Genomic DNA, 21,338 nt, shown 5'->3' with positions numbered 1-21,338 from the left:
GCAACCTAAAGAAAAAGTCAAATTTTTCATCAGTTCTCTAATATTAAATATTTTAATTTGCATTCATAATATTTCTATGTATTTTATTCTTATCCCTCAAAAAATTTGAAACCAAAATGAATATAATTGTTATTTCAACTTATTCCAAAATAAATGATAATGAATAACAAGAACTTGAGTACTCATATTAATATTTCATTTTTTCCATTGTCTCCACAAATTGTATACTTTTGTACCTATCACACAATAATGAATATTGATTATGATGTGGTTCAGAAATCCAAATACTATTCCCAAACACAAGTTTCTCAATGAGTCTTTAATTTCCAAATCTGCCTCTCTCAGAAAAAGGTCCATTGGCAGCAAGATTGAAATTATTCCTATTCTCCCTAAACTTATTTTGTCCAGGAACTCATAATCCTGGTTCCTTCTACTGGTATAATTTATCTCCAAGTGATTCTTGGTAGATTTGACAAATGATACTTCTGGAAAATGTGATTCCTGACTATATTCAATGTGTGATAAAGTATACCAAAACCAATAATACTCACCTGCTTTTCTCCTAGTACCTGTGGATCTTCGTCTTCATTCAGTGAAGCATAAGAAACTGCTACTTTGTCAACGCATCCAGCCATCTTCCTCTGGGAAGAGATGTTGATAAAATATATCTAAAAGTAATTTCTTTTTCTGCATTGAATCCTTTTATTCTCCAGTCCTCTGACAAAAGTTAGGGTCCTCTGCCTCTTTGTATTCCCCTTAAAGGAACACAATGACCCTTAAAGGTCATTAACTTTGAGCATTATAATACCTCTAAGGCAATGTAATTATTTTACATGACAATGAAGCTCAGAGTGGTTAAATACCATATAGATTGTAAGTATCAGAAATGGGATTTGAACCCAGATTCTTTGACACCAGAGCTAGTGTTATTTCTATTAATTATGCTGCATCCTATTCTTTTGAGGAATGACTCATTCTTTCTGAAAAAAATACAAAATAAAAATACATTTCTCAACCCTTTTACTTTTTCCTCTAATAGAAAGAACAGTGTGCATTTTGTACCTGCCTAACTGTGGAGAGCTTTCCTGACCTTTTCTAGGACTTTCTGAGCCTTTTTGGGGGAGCTATGAAGCTATATATTGGCTTTCTCACCTACACTGGATCATAATTAGCAGATTCCTGCCAAAGTCCTAATGTAGCCAGAAACTGCCATCAGCTGTTGTCTGTGAGAAGGTCATATGTATCCAACTTTCAGCTATTTTTCTCCTCTTCTTTTCTTTTGCCTCTTCTCTTCACTGTTCAGACTCCATGCTCCTTCTACCCATCTCTCCTTTACTATTTATCTTCTCCTATGCCCAGATGCCTAGCGCTGTGCTCTGTAAATGACAGGATTTTAATAAATGCTTGTTGAATTAAATTGAATTTGGAAGGTACATTCCTTTGGAAACCTCTAAACTCTATTTAGGAAATTGCCTTTGGAGGCTCAGAATATTCCTCACTCATTTTTTCTGTTTCTGATTCCCCTTCCTAGTACCAGACATGTTTGCCCCTGCAACTTTCAGATACTTTCAACTCTTTTCTTTCTTTTTCTCTTCCCTTCACTGTTCAGGATTTAGATACTTTCTCTCTAGCTTCTTCTCTAGTTTGTCACTTTCCTCCTTTGCTCCCACCTTCTCTACCATACTGTTCTTATTGGACCTGGTGTTTTCCAAAGTGTGATCCACACTTCTGGAATTCATTTCCCTTCTTGGATTAGAAAGATTCCAAGTTTCCTACCTTTGAGGGTTCAAAGCATGACACGTCTGTCCAGTTAACACTTTCTTGATGATGTGGTAGTATTGGCGTGCTCTCTCACATACTAAATGCTTCAGAACTAAGTGGTGAAATTGCACTATGTTCTATTCAAGGTTTTTCATTTTGGATTTTTTTTAGTTCTTCTAACGTGTGTTGGCTGATAAAATTTCCTACAGCTGATTCATATTGGTCTTGCTTTCTGAAAGAGCACATATGGAAGGCTAAAACCAGGTGGTGTGGTGAAGTTTTATTACACTGTTCCAGCAGTTCCAAACCAGTGTGGCCAGTGGTTGAAATAGTACCACAAGTGGACATATGATGTTGATATACCAGCCTGAAATGATCTGAAAATGAAATACTTTGAAAATTTGGCTCTGTTATCTATTACAAAAACTGGTGATATGGTATATTAAGATTTCTGATTCCATATAAGAATTTCTATAGTCTGGCTTGAAATAAATGTACAAACATTAGAATAATGTGAGTGGGGAGAAAGAAGCTTACCACAAGGTCTTGTGTTATAACAAATATTTACTAATATTTCCATGAAGCAACTTCTTTCTCTTTCCATCCCACCTCACCCCCCACATGAAGTAAGTCCCTCTTCCTTTCCTACTTTTTTCCTCCCTTCTTTCCTTTCTTTCTTCTTTCCACCCTTTAACTGGGATTCATTTTCCCCAAAACAAGACATAGTTGTCCCTGTTTAGTACAATAGATTAGTCTCAGCTTCCCTAATGCAGTTTATTAATCACCTAAAGGCATAATCTGGTAATCTGGATTCTTTCTGTTTAGTGAATGTTATCAGCAGGTCCTTAATTTATCTTGCTCTAATGTCCAGACTTGTTTCCTTATGAAAGTGAGAGGGGCCACCTCCAAAGAAGCTAAATATCACTGTTTCTTTGTTACATGTTTCTGATATTTCAGGACAAAGCAAACCTTTTGTTAATCGATCAGTGACTTGTGTCTTATTTCACATCAACAATTGAAGCTGAATTAAGACACAATTTATATTAGAGTCATACCCAACAAGTCCTTCAACCTTTATGTAAGTTTTCACTAGCTGTGAAACTTTAAAGCTAACTATGTAATAAAATTATAAGTTGTTATTGTACGGGGAAGGGTCAAATTTGCAAGAGGTATCTTTAGAAACTAAAGACGATCTATAAAATAGCAGTTTAAAAAATAGGACATTGTAAATTTTTAAGCATGGTAGATATATCCAATCTGGGGTTCAAGGTAAGAATAAGGCTAGGAGAAGTTTTACTAGTAAATTGCATATCAATTTGAGAATAATGATTCAAAATTATTTCTTCTTTCTCCTCTATTGCCAATGGAAAGAGCAACCACAAGACATATATTTCATTCTATAGAAATCTAGAGTTATATGTCTTCACCCCTTAGATTATCTACTTGACTTTCATTCACAAAGTTTTCCCCAACCAAAAAATCTGTTTGTTATTTTGACTCTAAAGCTATACAGCACGCATATAACAATTACTACATGTGTTGTCTCAACTCAACAAAGGTCTCTGGTCAACAGAGCCAAATGAAGATTCTCAAATAGAGGTGCTGCAGTGGATAGAGTAAAGGGTCTGGAGGCAGGAAGATTCATCTTTCTGAGTTCAAATTTGGTCTCAAATAATTACTTGCTGTGTGACCCTAGGGAAGCTACTTAACTCTATTTGCCTCAATTTCCTCTTCTTTAAAGTGAGCTGGAGAAGGAATTGGCAAACCACTCTAACATCTTTACCAAGTAAGTCCCAAATGGGGGCACAAAAAGTCAGACATGATTGAAAAACAACTGAATTGAATTTATTGATTATTTAGGATTTTTAGGGCAACTATAAACTCTTAACATCTCCAAATTAAAATGACAGAACTGTAAATTAACATCTAAAATTGATTATTTGAATTGAGGAATTCTTCAATACTTCCAAAGTCTGTGATTTTGTTAATATATTTAGGCCTTTTACCAACATAGATTTGAGCAGAAGTATCAACGTGCAATTTATGGGTCACACATGAGTATGTTGCCAGAACAAGATTAAAATGTTGCTCCTGTATCATTTAATTTGTTCATGTATTAATTTTTTAAATATATATGTGCGTATGGTTTTTTAAGTCAACATTCAGCTTGCAGGGATCCTTATGTATGTGCTGAGATACCAACCCATAGAGTAGATCAAAATTATTTCTTTTATGAACAAAAAAGTCATTTGATGGCCAAATTTAGGAAAATTGATTATTGAGTATTATTCACATTTACATGCTTTCCAATTCTAGAAAGTTTGCATTCCTCTGGAATAGTTTTGTGAAAACCAGAGTTTCCTTCATACCAAAATAACACACTGGAGTTTAACTTTAGGGTAGGAATCAAGTAATTTAGGGTAGGAGATAACTAATTAACTTTTTTTTTGTTCCTACTCACCAATGTGTTGTGTTTTTTCATAAAAATCTCACAAACAATAATATACTGCCCACTATTTTAAACATCCAAGGAACCACAAGGCACTATTATTTATTATTGCCCTATACCAAGTCAAGTTAGTCATGTGCTAGAGAGAGGAAATGCTAATATCAATCTCAGTTGCATCAATTTATACCACTAAGTCATAGGTCATCCTCAGCCTTGTCTCCTGGATGGATTACACTCCACTGCATTAAAGGTACAGATGAGGAAAACCTAGGAAACGTCTTTTCCAAGGCCTCCCTGAGAATTCAGATTCTCTCTAGGAGCTATCCTGTTAATGATATACCAACTGTAGAGGTGAATATGTTTTAAAAAAAAAACAATGCTTGTGAGAGTTTTTCATACACCATAGGTAATTAGTATATCATATTTTACTCTAGATAATGACTGTGAGTTAATGATTTGGTGATTTCAGTGTAAATCACAAATGTTCAAGGTTCCATATATATATTGTATTTCTCATATCCTTCCATTTCATCTACCTTAAGCTCTTCTATGCTATTCAATTCATATCAGTAAGCATATTTTAAACATATATATGAAAGGCATTGTCTCAGAAGCTATAAATAACAAGATAAAATTGAAGTAGCCCCTGTCCTCAAGAAGCTTGCATTTTAATAAATATAAAGAACTCTGGATTGGGAAACTAGGACTTGCTTTGAGTCTTTCCTCTGACATTAGGTGATCTTGGACCAATTACTTCTCCTAAGAACCTCAGTTTACTCATCTATAAAATAAGGCATTTCAATTAGATGACATTGAAGGTCTCTTCCAATCATAAAGCTGTAAATCTATATACATATATCCACAAAAGATATAGTACTTTAGTGTAAGTAGTGTTCAATAAATATTTGTTAAATGTTTGTTGAAGGAATATGCATGTGACATGCATATGAATTATTGAATGATCATATTTTCATGATGTATGTGTGTGACTACACTGCAAACATCCCCAGATAAATTCTCTGTGAGATAATTCAATTCAATGCGTATTTATTGAATGCTATAATCATATGCAAGATAAAGAAAATCATTTTCTGTCCACTCAGTTATTCTAGAGTGAGTTTAAAACCCTGTAGCTCCACCAGATTTCTTATTGTTCTTCTTACTTACCTTTAAAGTGTTTCATTACTCATTAGCTCTTCTTTCTCAAAGGAATTGAGCAAGAGAATGTAACAAAATCAGCCAGTTTTCATTTACTATAAGGTTTTAATAATGATTACAGGGGGAAGGATTTTGAAATAAATGCTGAAAATAAGTTTTGATGATTAGATTTCATTTTGATGGTTTATCTTTGTTCCCTCACCCACCACCCCCATCCCAGATAAATTATCAAGAACCAAGAATCTTAGAAGAAACCAACTTGGTCTGGTTAGCATCCTAATTTAATATATTGATTGTAGACACTTTCAATGATTATCTTCACTCCTATTAGCTGATTGTATCTGCATATAAAGATGACTTTGAACCATTTGGGCAATTATTCAAAAAATTCAATTAAATATCCTAAATAATTGAGCAGAGTAAGATCTTTGGTTGACTTCCTAAACACAAAACTTTGCCTGAAGTTCTCAACCAATCAGATAGAGCAGAAGTTTAAGGGACATAATAGGAGTTTGTAGTAATGCAAGAGCCTAATTTCAGAATTTCCACTACTTAGCTTCTATGTATTAACTTAATAGAAGTCAAATCCTTTGGGAAGGTAGCTGTTCAACGTTAATATTTGTAGCACTATATATTATTAAAGACAAATAGAATATACATAAAGCAAAGGAATTATTTTGTGCATGCAGTATAAATACACAAACAATTATCTAAAATGTAATCTTCATGTGACTTATTAAAGCAGATTACATTTTAATGTGCATTGCAATTTGCACATTACAGAGAGCACTCTATTTGCAGCTTTAACTGTGTGGCCAGCCAGACAACCTGCACAACTGAAGATATTAAAAAAAAAACCCACCACTGCTATCTTTCTCTAAATGGATGTATTTGGTGTTGATAGTCAGATACAGTTTTCACCTTTATCCCAGCTTGTTTCTGACCCAGTGGGTTAGTGTTAATCACCACTGTAGGCACCAATAATTTCCCCATATGTGGAATTTGATAACTTAGAGCACCCACTTCAATTCAAGAAGATTCCAGCTGACTATCCAGTTATCGCTATGGACAGCTTCAAGCACATTCATGGCTGGCCTTGTATTCTTAGCTTTATCAAGCGCTTTGCACTTTTTGTCTTTTATCTCTTAATTGAGACCTGACTGCAAGAAATGCCTATCTCTTCAACTGTGTTGCATTAAGTATTAACTTTAACTGCTTTGGGTACTTGAGGTACAGGGGGTGGGGAGGGAACCTTAAGAAGCTGGAGTAAAGTGGAAAATCTTCCCAAATCTCTATTTATAAATTGTGTAAATGCTACAGTGGTTTTAAAAAAGAGTAAATAAATCTTTATCTCTTTTCCAGCCTGAAAAAAATGTACTTATATTACGAACCAGAGGAAACTTTGTGAACCCTTGGTCTAACTTGGCAGTAATAAAAATCCAAAGACTAGGCAAAAAAAAATTCATATTTAGGAAATCCATGAAATTTGAGCAGAAAAATCTTCAGTAATTATAGGTAAGAAAAATGCATCATTTTCATTTCTTTGTCATGCCTCATCAGCCTACCCTTTCATAAAGGAGGTTGGTCTGAGTAGTTATTTCATTTTTTTGTTCCCATGAAGCTAAGGGCCATGCAAATACAAGACCAGAATAGCTTGTGTATATGACAAGTCAACCATGCTTTCCTTGTAAATATTTTGTAAATATTCATTATCAATTACTACGAAAGATAAACTAGTTGCTCATTTTGTTGGCTTTCTTGCCCCATTTCACTTCTCTCCAAATCTATGAAACTTTCATACTCAATTTGCCTGACCCTGAACCCTGCTCTGTGCTAACCATCTATGGACTAACAAATTCATTGTATGATATCCCCACCATGCCCCCAAGAGAGCCCATGGTAGAGTTCCCATCAGAGTAAAACTAACAGGAGGACTTTAACCATCATGGCAGAAAGTAAAGTCATAGGCAAAGAAAAACTGAGTCATTCTATGGTAGAAATGAACCACTAATGGTGGGATACATATGTATCAACATTTAAAACTTTGGTTCCATATGAAAAACCTAGAAAATTAATTGTCAACTAACACAATGTAATACTACTGGTATCACTGTTTAAATATCTCTAAAATAAAAATGTTATCCATGCCTGACAAAGATTTTCCATTCTAATTACTTCTCAGTAGTTACAAGGAAAAGAGATAGTCCCCAAAGTTTTAAAAAGAAATGACAAAGGAGTATAACCTCAACAATTTTGTAGGAAACAAATAAAATTATTACTAAATATTACAGAAAATGAATTATAATACTAATCAATGTTATTCTTAAAAGATTTACTATAATTCTAGTTAAAATAATTTGCATGATTCAAAGCCAGTTACAAAGAGATTATCATCAAAATTACCTGATCCTGAAAGAAAATGACAAAAATAGGCTGCAATTCAATGAAGTAAAATAAATATACTAAACAAATAAACAAATGTATATGAAAGATTAGTGTTTGGCAAGTCATTAAAAGAAAAAGAGTAGGGAAAGAATCTATTATTACTTAATAAATTTACATGAGAAAATCAGTTGTTAGTTTCAGATTTAAATTCATAGTTTTTATCAAATATATCCAACAAATTCTAGCTCTTTATGCCTTTAAAACATTTTAGAACTCTAGGAAAAATGGGGAAAATGACATTTATTTATTGTTGTAAAGGAGAAACTTTTTTTTAATTCAACAGCTATAAAGGATAAAAGGATCAAGGACAAAATAGATTTGCTTTACTATTTGTAAGTAAAAATATCACATAAAAATAATGTGTTTAAATTTTTTAAAGCAACGATGTTAGGAATAAGATTTACAGAAAAATATTACAAACTTGATATTTAAATTATAAAAGGAACTATTAAAAACCCATAATGTTAACAGCCTACCCTTAAGATGTTATAATTACCCAATAACTCCATTGTTGAGCCAACCCCTGAAACAAAATAAAAAGAAAGGCAACTATTCATTCCCAAAAATGTTATAGCAGCAAAAAAAAAAAATGTAAACCATTTAAATGTCCACTGATATGGTAATAATTTAATGAGTATCACATTAAATAATTTCATAGGAACACAGAAATATTTTAATTGCTTAAAATCAACTTTAAAAAGATGTTTAACCTCACTAATAATTAAAAAGTTTTGATAACTTGGAGATACCATCTCACTCTGGTGAAATTGCCAAAATAATTAAAATCAATGAAACACATTGCTGGTGGGTCTGTGGAAAAATAGGATTACTTATTTTTGCTGGTGAAATTCTAAATTTGTAGAATATTTTTAAAGCATACCTGGAAGTATGCAATAAAAGTTACAAAAATAATCATTTCCTTTGACCCAGTAACTCCATTGTTGAGAACCTTCTCTGACAGTGTGATCAAAAGTAAATAGAACTATTTATTTTTTAAATGTCATGGCAAAATTATATGTATTTATAAAAATTAGAAGCAACCTAAATGTTTAATCATAGGGTAATATTTAAAGAAATAGTATTACATTAAATTAAAGAATACTATAAATCAAATAAGCTGGATACAAATGATTATCACAAAGAAATACAGAAATTTTAAAATAAAATAAAAATAAAATTTTTAAATAAAATAAAAAGTCGGGACCTGAAGCATGGAGTATGCACAAACTATGATCATATGGGGAAAAGTGTATGAAAATGAAAGGAAAAAACTGAAAGAAGATTTAAAGGAAAGGTTTTTTATTTAAATGTAAACAATTATTAAGTAAGTTTAGTCATTTTTTGGTAATTTAATGATGTTTTAAAAATAAGATTTGTTAATAATGAGTGTTTGATAATGATGGTATTAGAAGCAAAACAAATATTCCTCTTGTCAGCTAATTATGTCAGGTTTTAAATTTTTTCATGTGTTTGGTTTTAGAAGACACAATTTCTTAATGCATGAGAATAATTGCAATGTAGTAGAAAGAACAAGAGATTTAGAGTCAAGAAGACAGGATCAAATCCTCTTTGCAACACTAGTTGTGTCACCATGGACTCAGAGAACCTTAGTTTTATCATTTTAAAATGGGGGTTATAATAATTATAATTCTTTATTCAATAAGATGATTTATGTTAATCATTTTAAAACATATTATTATTTATAAGGAAGCAATTACTATGAAGATGAAGATTGATATATACAAGATGAATGAGTTTTTACTGCATCTAGATAAGCCTAAATGTCAAATATAAATCTGAGATTTGTCCTAGACCTAAAGTAGGCATGAGCAAAATAAACTTCTCCAAGCATTTAATAGAATGGTGTATCTCTGTGGGTATACATACACATATATGTATGTATATGTGAATAATAATGGGCATCTTGATATATAGATATACACATAGGTTAGATAGATAGACAGACAGACAGACAGACATCCCTATAGATGTACAGGGGTGTGCCAGAGTCAGTCCAAACCATCTTGGAAGAAACAATTAAATTTTCAGAGTGAGCATTTCCAGATTAGAATTCAGCAAATGCTTCAAAATCAAGGCTTAAATTATTGTTTCATTGATTATATAGATTTAACAGTGAAATACAGAAAATATTAATTATAGTTTAAGTTTAAAACTGTATCCTACATATATTTGTTCAGATAGCCAGTTGTTAAATATTTATCAACATACTCTATCATACATGGATGAATACATATATGCATGTGTTACAAGATACTGGTGAATTTTTTAATTAACTCCCAGAGTGAAAGAATCATTTGTCCCCTAATGCTCCATAGAATTCTAAGATACCCGTGGCTAAACTGTTTTTAGAAGTATCCATACAGAAGAAAGAAGATCCTGTCTTCATTGTGGGAGACTCTACAGAAAAATTAATAAATAAATAGGCTAATAGTTTGGGGATATGTTTATTCACCATCAAGATTCAAAAATTATATAATTAGTCAGCTGGGAGAACTAAGATGTACAGAATCATCAGATGGATCTCATAAAGGTCTTCACTATTTCACCCTATCCCATGTCAAATAGAAATAAACCTTCTTGGAAAAGAAAGCATTGAAAGTACCTAAGATTTTTTGCCTTTTAAAACCCTGAGGACTCAAATGGTCAAGACTCTGACTGTTAAAAAAAAACAGATTCTGACTTCTACAATGGTATTTTTTCCCTCCTATAGGAAATAAGTTTGTTTTTGAGGAATAAATTCTAGAGATCAGTATAATTAGGGAAATTCTTAAAGACAATATTATTATTTCTAGAAGCTAAGAAAAATATATTCAATTAAGGATCTAGCTACATGATATGAGAAATTAGCACTTCTGAGAGTCTCTCTCCCCAATATCATCAGAAGACCTGCAAAAACTGAAATATTGAATGGGGGGATAAATTATGGAGCCTGTCTTGCTAACATTCAAAAAACAGAACAAAAAAAGCATAAAGGTTTCCTCTAGTATGTTGAGATGTGTGACATGTATATGTCCCCCACACACACACATCACTTCAAACAATAGCTGGGTTTCCCTTGGAGCTCTCTCCTGGTTAGGATAAATTTTGCATCTCTACTGAGATCTGGTCTGTGTCAGAGGAAAAGTGCATAAGCTATTTTCTCGGTAAGTATCAAGATATCACCTAATATTCACCAATAAAACCTGCACATATTATTAAAATCAATGATGCTACCAATAAGGACTTCTAAAGTGCCTCTCCAAGTCTTCCTGGATGATATTTATTTGCAAGACAGATTTTTTTCTTTGCCCTTTAACTATAATTTCTAAAACTCTCCCCCTCCAAAAGGGAAGAAAAATACTACCATTTTATTGTTTTCTTATGGGCCCATAAAATTTTAGCTTTGTGTTACTTTTTGGAAGACTCTATTAAACTTGATGCATGAGGCTGAGAGACTGCCACAAACTCATAAAAATCTTTCCAAAGAATCACTTTGTGGCAATGGAGATTGAATAGCAGTTTTTAAGAATCAAGTAATATTGAAGCTATAGAAAATGTGAAGCCCACTAATAGGCAATTTAATTTTTGAGTGGATTTTTTTCCCAACTCGAGACTAGAAGGAACATATCATAAGCTTGAGTACAACTGCACTAAGTTCTTGATAATCTTGTCTTTAAAAAGCTCAATTTTCCTAAGCACGATGCTGGAGCACACATATGAGGTTATGATCTGTGCTTAGAATGTTCTTCGTATTTTTGGGGGGCTTTAAAGTTCTGAACCTTTTGACTATGTAGACACTTGTATTATTGTCAGTTTCAAGAGTTAAATATTCCAGGAGGAATTTGTGACTACATGGTGATACATAATGCCTGAAAACCCCCGGCACCAATATTGCTCTCAAATTGGCAGCAGGTGAACAAGGGACATGAAGGATGCTTCAGCACAGTAACCTATCCTTCCTTCTCTCTTGGGAGCCACTTGGCCAGCTTTCATCCTCATAATTATAATAAATTTGACATTTCATAGATAATATTGATTTCTGTATTTTAGCATTTCACCATAGGTGACAGTCTAGCGTCAAGAATGAAATTTCTATTGATCTCCTGCGCATTAATCTCTCATGTGTATGTGATCATTTTTATAAGACCTTTTACTGCACATAAATCAATATTTCATATTTCCAGCTATGCCAGAGGAGATGTCATATTTGTAAACTGTGAGTTGACACCTGCAATTCCTTCCTGTTCAGCTTCAGCTGTTCAGTAGCAGTCGATTCAGGGTTGGGAAAGGATCAAGCTCCAGAAACAAGGTAGATGAAAATCAGGAATGTAGAATAGAGTAATTAGCTTAATGAACAAAGAAGCCAAGTAAGTGAAATAAAGCTATGTTTCTTCTAGGAACAGTCATCTTTATGAATATAACATCTTAAAAGCAGGTTTGCATCCCTGGTTACTAGTCAGCTGATAGTGGATCTCAATGCTTTTGGTGTGTTAATAATGTGGCATAGAAATATTTAGAAATAAACATTAAAAATACTATCAAATGCCTTGTTGGATTAAAATGTAGTTATAAGAGATTTTTTTTTCTGTTCAGGAGTATAACCCTGTTTTGCTAATTCAGTGTTTAATACTGCTTTCATAGACAGTTACTGTGACCTGTTTTCTACTTTAATAAACAATTGATAAATGTAAAATAAATATTTTTTCTGAGCTGTCAATAATAACTGAAATACGCATAAACTGGTTAATCAAAATAATACTAAATTAAAAAACAGAATGTTGGTCTTTATATGCACAGAATTTGATAGAATAGTTCCAAACTGCATGGATGAATGTTCTTGAAAATATACAACACATTAAAAACAAATATTATTCTTGTAGCTGCTTTGGGATTTCCTAAACTGCTTATTTTGAGAACTATAGCATTGTTTTCAGAAACCAGATTCTAGCAATATAGTCTTTGTTGACTGTTCTCTACTTTAGTGCTTATTCACCAAAATGTTTACTATCCATTCGATAATCTGAGTATAGCCATTTCTAATATCCAAAGGGTTTAGTGGAATAAAGCATCAAATATGTGGGCTGTTGAGTGTTGATATTTATGTTTTTCTCTATCAACTTTTTTCTACTTATTCATAAACTTCCAAAGAAAGGTTACTGATCCCAATACTCAGCATAAGCATTATCTAATATCAGACAAAAGATAATTAGAATAGAATACGATTTTGTATTACATTAGCATTTCATCTTACCCAAATTTCTGTGCTCCTATTCATAGAAGTTCAGAACTCTGTTAAGCCTCGAGCAATAAATATTTTCAGGATCCCACATAGATGCTTTTAACTCAATAAAGTGTCTGCTGACTTAAATAGAACTACTTTTGCCCAAGTAAAAGCTGACTTGAAAATTTCCATTTTATAGCAATTTTTCATAGGCACTATTGACACACTATTATTTCAAATTGTATGTCTTTTCACTAGAAAGGAATGCTATTCTTGCTTATTTTTTAAAGGCCAACCCTTTTTACTGGTTTCTGAAACATGTCCGTGCCCATAAAATATGTCAGCAAATGACTGTTTTAACATGATGATGGACACATTATCAGAGTGTGACTGACTACTGTATGAGTGACTAGATTTCGACAGTTATGTCAGCTATAGACTGAAGGGGTACAATTTTTGAAGAAAAGGAAAACTTAGAATAGCAGAACATTTCTGAAGGAAAGTCAGCAGGTAATAGGTATCTTTATAAATTTAGAAAACAAAACCAAGCAGAAGGCTTTGCAATTTTTTTTAATTAAATGAGCAATGCTAGTTTTGTTCTCACCCCCAAAATCAGTATTAAAAGTAATTTTTATGTTTCAAATATATTTTCAAAACACATGTAATAAGAATTCATTTTTTGACCCAGGAGAAAGTCATGTAATCTCTATGGTTCCAGTTCTGTTTCATCCTCTACAAAATGAGACAGAGTTGGACTGGATATTGCTGTGAATGGAATGTGCAATCTTGACATGGTTTCCAATCCCAGATTAGTCACCTAAATTTTCTGGGACTTAGTTTCATCATTTATAAGATTAGAGATTACTGGAGGTAAATGAAGATGACTCTAAGGTCCCTTCCCTCAGCATGCTGTAATCTCTAAAGTCTTTTCCATTTTAAAATTCTGTGAGAAGACATGTCAAATGTGTTTTTTCTAGGCTCAATATCAGAACCTTCCTTCTCACCACCTTACTTCTGCCACTTCTTAGCACTATGAGCTTGAGGGCATCATGTAACAACTATCAGTCTCAGTTTTTTCAACTGTAAAATGGGTATTTTAAATTTAAAGTTTAAAATGGGCACTGCCCTATCTATCGAAACAGTTTTAGGGTTTTGTTTTGGAGTTTGTTTGTTTTATTGAGAGGAGAGGTGACTTAGAAAGGCCCTTGCAAACTGTTTTACCTTATATAAACATAAAATAGTAATAATTATTGATTGAATGATCTATATGGTATAGCACAAAGGATACCAGAATTCAAGTAAGAGACCCTCAATTGAAATCCAAGTTCTATTTACTAATTTTTGATTATGAGAACATTACTTGCTCTCCTTGGCCCTCATCTATCAAATGATAAAGGAGAGCATAATGGATTCTCTCTAAATTTATGTTACTATAATCTGTACCAGAAAAATTTTAGTTTTCTGAAACATAAAACGAACAAGTCTAGAGAAAGCTTCCCATCTTATGAAATGAATTTTGCTTGACAATATTAATATGGTTTTTCTGTAGATCTATACAACTTAACCAGACAGTAGACAACTGTGAGATCAAGTTTGAAAATCCAAGCACACTGACTTAAAACTTCATATCTTAATTTAGTAATCATTGTTTACATTCTGTTTCTTTCAGCTTAAGCATTCAGCAAGGTTATTATTCCAGAGTAAAACTGACAAAATATAGATTCTCTTTAAAGAAAATTGACCACATTGTAAATTTCCATAAAGTGTAATACTATTTTTCTATTAATGTTCAATATAACATTCAAAGTACATTCCCACAGGAAAAAAAATATCAACTAATACATTGAGTTGACAGCTTGGCAAAGCAAAAGGTAAACATGTAGTAAGTCCAGTATCCTGGTAGATGTCATAGTTCATAGAATTGTACTGAGTTCACTTTTCCTTCATAAGCTTTTCCTACCAGAAGGCCTCCTCTGCTGTGTCATCTATTCTCTCATTCTTTCACAATGGGAGATCAGTTTCTCCATTGAGATCCCTCCACCTTCTCCATTATGGCTTTCTGAACTTCTCTCCCTTGTTCCTTTTGTCTATCATCTTTACTGGGTAAAATAGAGTTTGGCTGAAACATTAAACATAACCAGTCACCACCCAAAGGATCCTTTATTGTGCGAGTTTAAATTATGGGGAAATGGTTCCTATTTTCACTGTTCTTTAAGTATTAATTTTGTAGAGTTTACTGTGAAGGTGCTTGGTTGTCTAGGAAGGTGTCAAGAAATAGTTTCTAACTGGAGGGTAAAGCATACCTATAGCACAGAACAAGTGGATATTAAAATATCCTTCATCCTGATAATAACTAATCAATAGAACTAGTGATTTATAGATGCAAAATTACAGAGAAAAATGCTCAGTAATTAAATTTTTTTAATATACATAAATCTTGTTCATGTCCCAACATGGAAATTAGCATAGACAAAAATAAAAGTCAATGAAAAAAATTCTGGATATATGTCCAACTTTATCACTTAGGAATATGATGCATTTTTTTTTCTAATTTTGGCACAAAACCAATATGATTAGAATATACATCCAATAACATTGACAATTTTAAGGGAAGTAAGTGACTGAATACCCAAAAGTGTTTTTTACTGGTTTTACAACTGTAAAATTTGGAGGAGGAACAAAAAAATACAAAGGTTATCAATCACTAGAAATGAATCATAGATTATAGCACTTCAGATTAAGAATTACTTGTGTTCTTTTACTATCTATTAGGCCTTTCTCAATAAGAGGAGTTGTATATTTAGAGTAATAAAAAAGTTTTTTAAATGTCCCTTTAAAAATTGGAGGGACAAGCTTTTATAGCTCTATGAGTTCTGTATCCCAAAATAGATTTTAAAAAATAAAGTACCTTTATGTGCAAAAAATATTTTAGCAGCTCTTTTCTTGGGGAAAAATAATTAAAAATTGAAGGAATACCTATTAATTGTGGAATGACTGAATAAATTGTGATATATGATTACAATGGAATACTATTGTATTATGAGAAATGATGAACAGGATGCTCTCAGAAAAATATGGAAAGGCTTGTATGAGCTAATGCAAAGTAAAATACACTGTATACAAAATAACAACAATATTATAAGACAATCAGCTATAAATGACTTAGCTATTCCCAGAAATACAATGATCCAATATAACTCTGAAGGACTTATAATAAAAAAATGTTATCCATCTCCAGAGAAAGAACTAATGGTATATGAATGTAGATTAATGCATACTTTTTGGTCTGTTTTTTTTATGATATGACTATTATGAAAATGTTTTGTATAACTACACGTGTATAATCTATATCAAGTTGCTTGTTTTCTCAGTAGGGGAATTAGGAGAAAGGAAGGCAAAGAATTTGGAACTCAAAGTTTTAAAAACAAATGTTAAAAATTGTTTCACATGTAATTGTAGAAAAATAAAATACTAGATAACCATTTTAAAAATTGATTGTGGAAAAAAATGAGTGACTCCCAATTCCAAGCCAAAAGTCCGACAACATTTTTTTTCAGAATATGCCTCAGACAATATGATGATGCTATCATTATAGCTGGTATTTAGATAGCTCTTTAAGGCATGCAAAGCACAAAAGTTCCTCATGCTGCATACTACTCAAGTGAAATTATATCTACATGGTGTCCACATGGACTAATATTAACACATTAGGTAAGAAAAAATGTTTTGTTATTAAATTAGTGAGACTGAAATTTAGATTGTGGTTAAGAAGGGAATTTCTTACATTTTATGGATAATAAATAGTAAAGCAACTGATTTAACCATTAAATACCAAAATGAACAAGTAGAAAAAAAGCAACTGCTTTTTAATCTCTTGCAAAGAAATAGTATTATATAATAGGAATAAAAATTAACCAAAATAAAAAAGATTCCAGTAAAAGTTAGAGCTATTTTCTAAACAAATGCCTATTCCAAACATAGTAAAGCTGTATAAAACATCACAGTAATGATGTTTAGTTATAGGTTATCTTGAATTTTGATCCCTTAGTAAGGACTGAGACTTATTGCAGAAAGAATGTGTTACTCCAGGAAGAAAAATTACATTGCAATGAAAGTGTTCTAAGTTTTCTCAGCCTTCTTTGAGTGAAACAATTTGCCAATTTCTGTTGTGACCCAACTCAATATATAGCTGCATCTAGAGAAGACTAACTGGATTTGAATACTTGCTTTTAAAAAATATTTCTGTAATATTAGATAAATCAATTAATTTATCTCAGTCTCAGTCTCCTCATCAGGATTGTAGGGAGAGGGGAGAAAAGGAGAGATGGACTAGTACTCTCTAAGGCCCATTTCAGGTCTAAATCTATGACCAGATGGTACTATGTTGAAATATTGTTAACAATTTAAAAAGAAAATGCTCCAAATACGAATTTAGAGAGTTGGAATGTTCAATATTTTGTTTTGGTGATTCCGGGAAGAGGTCTCTAACCCCAAATTCTGCCCTTAGCTCTATCCAGCATTTTTTCAATGAGTTATGTGAAAATCTATACAACATGCTTATCAATTTTTGATGACATGAAAGCTAATTGTCAGGGATAGCTAAAATTCTGAATGACAAAACCAGGATCCAAAAAGCTTTCAGACCACTAGAACATAAAGTCTCATTTTTAGGTTCAAATACTCAACTGCCCAGTTAGAAAATGGAAACTTAAGGTTCAACCATAGTAGGGGGACAAAGACCTTAAATACTTGATTTGAATTCAGAGGGTCTGAGTTTAAATACTAGTTCTGAAACTTCCTTTTGTAATTTTAACATTACTCATACAATTTTGGGGAAATAAATCACTTAATCTATTTCTCAATTTTTTCATCAGAAAAATGAGAAATTTGATAATAACATCTAACATCCCTTCCACTTCCAAATCTATGTTCATATGTCATGGAAATTTACTGGACTTTAAGAGGCCCAATATGAGTCAAGAGTTTAACCAGACAGGCAGAAAGAAGTTTCATTTAAAATTTAGACTGTATAAGAAGCAGCATAGTATCCCCCAAGTTACATTTGGGTTTCATCATGTCACATCTATAATATGTTGTATTCAATTCTGGGTACCATATTTCAGGAGAAACATTCATCCTTATCACAATAAATAGTATTTATATAACTCTTTATTATATGTAAAGAATTTTATGAACCTCATTTCATTTGATCCTCACAATCATCCTGTGATCACTTTGGTTGCCATGTGAAGGATGGAGCTAATGAAGGCACTGTAGTAGTCTAGGCAAGAGACTACATGGGACTGAAAGAAAAGGTAGTTGCAGTAGAAGTATAGAAATAGAAGAATAGGTAGGAAAGATATTGAAAAAAATAGGATGAAAAGGACTTTTCAAATGAAAGAACTGGTAGTGCAATAAATAGAAGACTAATCCTGGAGGCAGCAAAACTTGAATTCAGACTCAGCCTTGGAAACTAATTAATTAGCTGGGTAAGCATGAACAAGTCATTTAACCTATTAATTCACTTTTCTCGATTATAAAATGGGTATATTAATAATACCTACATCCCAGGGTTTTTATGATACTATAATGAGATAATATTTAGAAAAGTGTTTAGCACAGTACCTGCCACTTAGTAGGAGCTACATAAATGGTAATTCTCTGTCTTTATTCCCTTTCTGGAGAATGAAGGAGAGAAAAGAGTCAAAAATGGTTTCAGGCCTGAAAGACTGAGCTGATAGTAAATTTAATCAACTGAAATCAGGAAGTTAAAGGAGAGGATATAATTTGAAGAAGAGTTCAGTTTTGGACATGTTGAATTTGAGGTACTGATGTAATAGCAAAAAGTGACTAATCATCAGCAATTAGAAATAGAGGAATATCGTTTTGAACAAAGACTGGGGTTGGTGATGCAGATTTGAAAGTCATATAGATGTGAGTGATAATTGAAAATATGGAAATGAATGAGAGCAGCAATGAAGATGGTACAGGGAAAAAATGGAGGTCGAGGTTAGAGCTTAGGGTCCACCCATATTTAAATGACAAGAGAAGAATGATGAGTCAATAAAAGAGATAAAGGAGAGATCCAAAAGGTAAGAAGAAAATGAGAGTGCTTTGTGACAGGATCCAAGGGATAAGAAAATATCAAAAATAAAGAAGCAATCAAAAATACCAAAAACTAGAAAAGTTATGAAGAACAGGGACTGAATAGTGGCCATTGGACCATCTTGGAGTTATCAATTTTCATTCATCAAAAGTGATGGAAGCTTCAATATCAGATTTTGTGGAATACAACAGAAGAAAGTAAATGCAACAAGTATAGATTATTCAGAGTTAGAAGTAAAGTAGAGGAAATAGAATGATGGCTTAATGGGGCAACATACTGAAGGGAAGATTTTAAGAAATTTTTATCATTATTGTTTGTCTCAAGAGCCTGTTTGTAGACTAAGGGCAGAAAGCCAGTAGAGAGGAAGAATTGAATCTGCATGACAAGAGAAGAAATGATTGCTTGACTAAAATACCACAAGAAATTTAAAAGGATAGGCTTGAGTGAAATTAGCCTTGGCAAGAGAGTTTATCCCCTGATTTGAGAAGGCAAAGTCATTGAATGAGCAAAAAGTTTTAGGGTGTAGTTGGAAGAGAAAAGCTTATTTTAGAAGACTTTGATCTTCTTATTAAGATAGGAAGAAAGATAAAGAAGGGCTGGTTTGGGGACTACTAAATTTTCTATTATATATTCACTAAATCAGGCCCAGTATCCTACAAATATTAATTGAAGTTACTTCCCACATACAAGAACCAGAAGATGTGTTACTCAGTGCAGCAATGACTTCTGTTCATAGCTATAATTTGGTGTTATAATGTACTAATGGAGAAGGCCCATTCCATATCCAAGTTGTTATATATTTTTCATTATTTCATAATTCCTTGAAGTTTTAAACTCTCAAAATAAGCTTTACTTACCTCATCACAACTACAAAATGTTAAATATTGGTACAGTAGAATTCCTTTTTGTTTCATGGACAAATGCATGATAGGTATGAACAGGCAGCCATATGTAACCAATAAGGAACTCTGAAGAAGAACAATAATAAAATATATCACCAGGAAGGAAAGGGAAAAATAAACCAGGACAAAACCCAGAATGTCCTATTGATACCCTTTCAATGTCAGTAGGAATTCAGTAAGGTTTCTGGTTGGACACCCTGTGATAAATTTTGAAAAGATATAAATAAGAGGTTGGCCAGATGTGAATGGATCATATTCAACATCATTGGCAGAAAGTTTCAAATCTATAAGACCATAGATATGTTTGAGAGTAGAATTCTGTGTGGAGTTCCCTCTTTTGCTTTGTATAACTGCTTTAAGAAGAAAAAAGTCTACAGTTATGTTCACCTCTGTCCTTTATATCCAACCAGCACCACCTGAACAATATGATAAAACCCTGAATCAATAACTACATGTTTCCTCACCAGGATCTATAATTGTATATAAAAATTTTTTCACTGGGATGTATATTTCCATCATTAAAATTGTCACTGACTAACTTTATGAGTTCACCTTGAATAAAGAGTTTTATCCTATTCTCTACATTTAATATGCCTCTACAAAAAAGGGGGGGATAAGTAATGTGATTTTGTGGAAAGCACATGGACTCTGGAGTTAGAGAACCTGGCTTCAAATTCTACCTCTGCTATTTACTATGTGATACAGAAATAGTCACTTATTCTCTCAGGATTCCAGTTTCCTCATGGCTACAATAAAGTGATTGGATAGAATGATTTTAGAGATACTTTCCAATTCTAAATTTATGATTCTGTATACAAATACTTCTTCTAACTTATAGAAAATATTCAGGTCCTATTTTTATGAGACATGACAACCTCTTTCACTTTTCTTTCTTCTTTCGTATTTGTTCTTCAACTTTTCCTTGTGCTTCCTTAAAACTCTAGTGCTTATTTTTCTCCTTCTTGTTACTTTATCACACTTTATAAGTAAATTTTCTCTGAGAAGGTAAGTATCTAGCATGATATACCTTTAAAACTGAAATCAAAGCCAAGAATCACTCATATTCCTAATGACTTAATGGGGAAAAAAATTAGATTTTCTATGACTTTTGAAAGATAGCAAATCTATAAAAATCATTCAAAGTATCTAAGTGTCTGTAATGATGTTCTTAAGAGTGCACATATTGCTACAAGACTATAGCTTGGGCAAATGAATCAGTGTTACAACAAAACTATCTTGAATTAACCAGAATAATTCTCCCTTTCCTGCTTCCATATGAAACTTCAAAATGAAATT

General features: G+C 32.5%; 1 long non-coding RNA gene across 3 annotated transcripts in view; it reads right to left on the bottom strand.

Moving 5' to 3' along the window:
* Window positions 1-551: 551 nt before the first annotated feature.
* Window positions 552-21,338, bottom strand: part of LOC116422466 — a 60,672-nt gene continuing 39,885 nt past the window's right edge. For all 3 annotated transcript variants that reach the window (XR_004233123.1, XR_004233120.1, XR_004233122.1), the window contains 2 exons: window positions 1,153-1,376; window positions 552-641 (listed from right to left, as the gene is read on the bottom strand). This is a non-coding gene — a long non-coding RNA (uncharacterized LOC116422466). The remainder of the gene's footprint in view (window positions 642-1,152; window positions 1,377-21,338) is intronic.

This window comes from Sarcophilus harrisii, chromosome 3 (assembly GCF_902635505.1).
Source record: "Sarcophilus harrisii chromosome 3, mSarHar1.11, whole genome shotgun sequence".
Classification (NCBI taxonomy): domain Eukaryota; kingdom Metazoa; phylum Chordata; class Mammalia; order Dasyuromorphia; family Dasyuridae; genus Sarcophilus; species Sarcophilus harrisii.
This window is presented reverse-complemented; position numbering and strand designations above follow the sequence as displayed.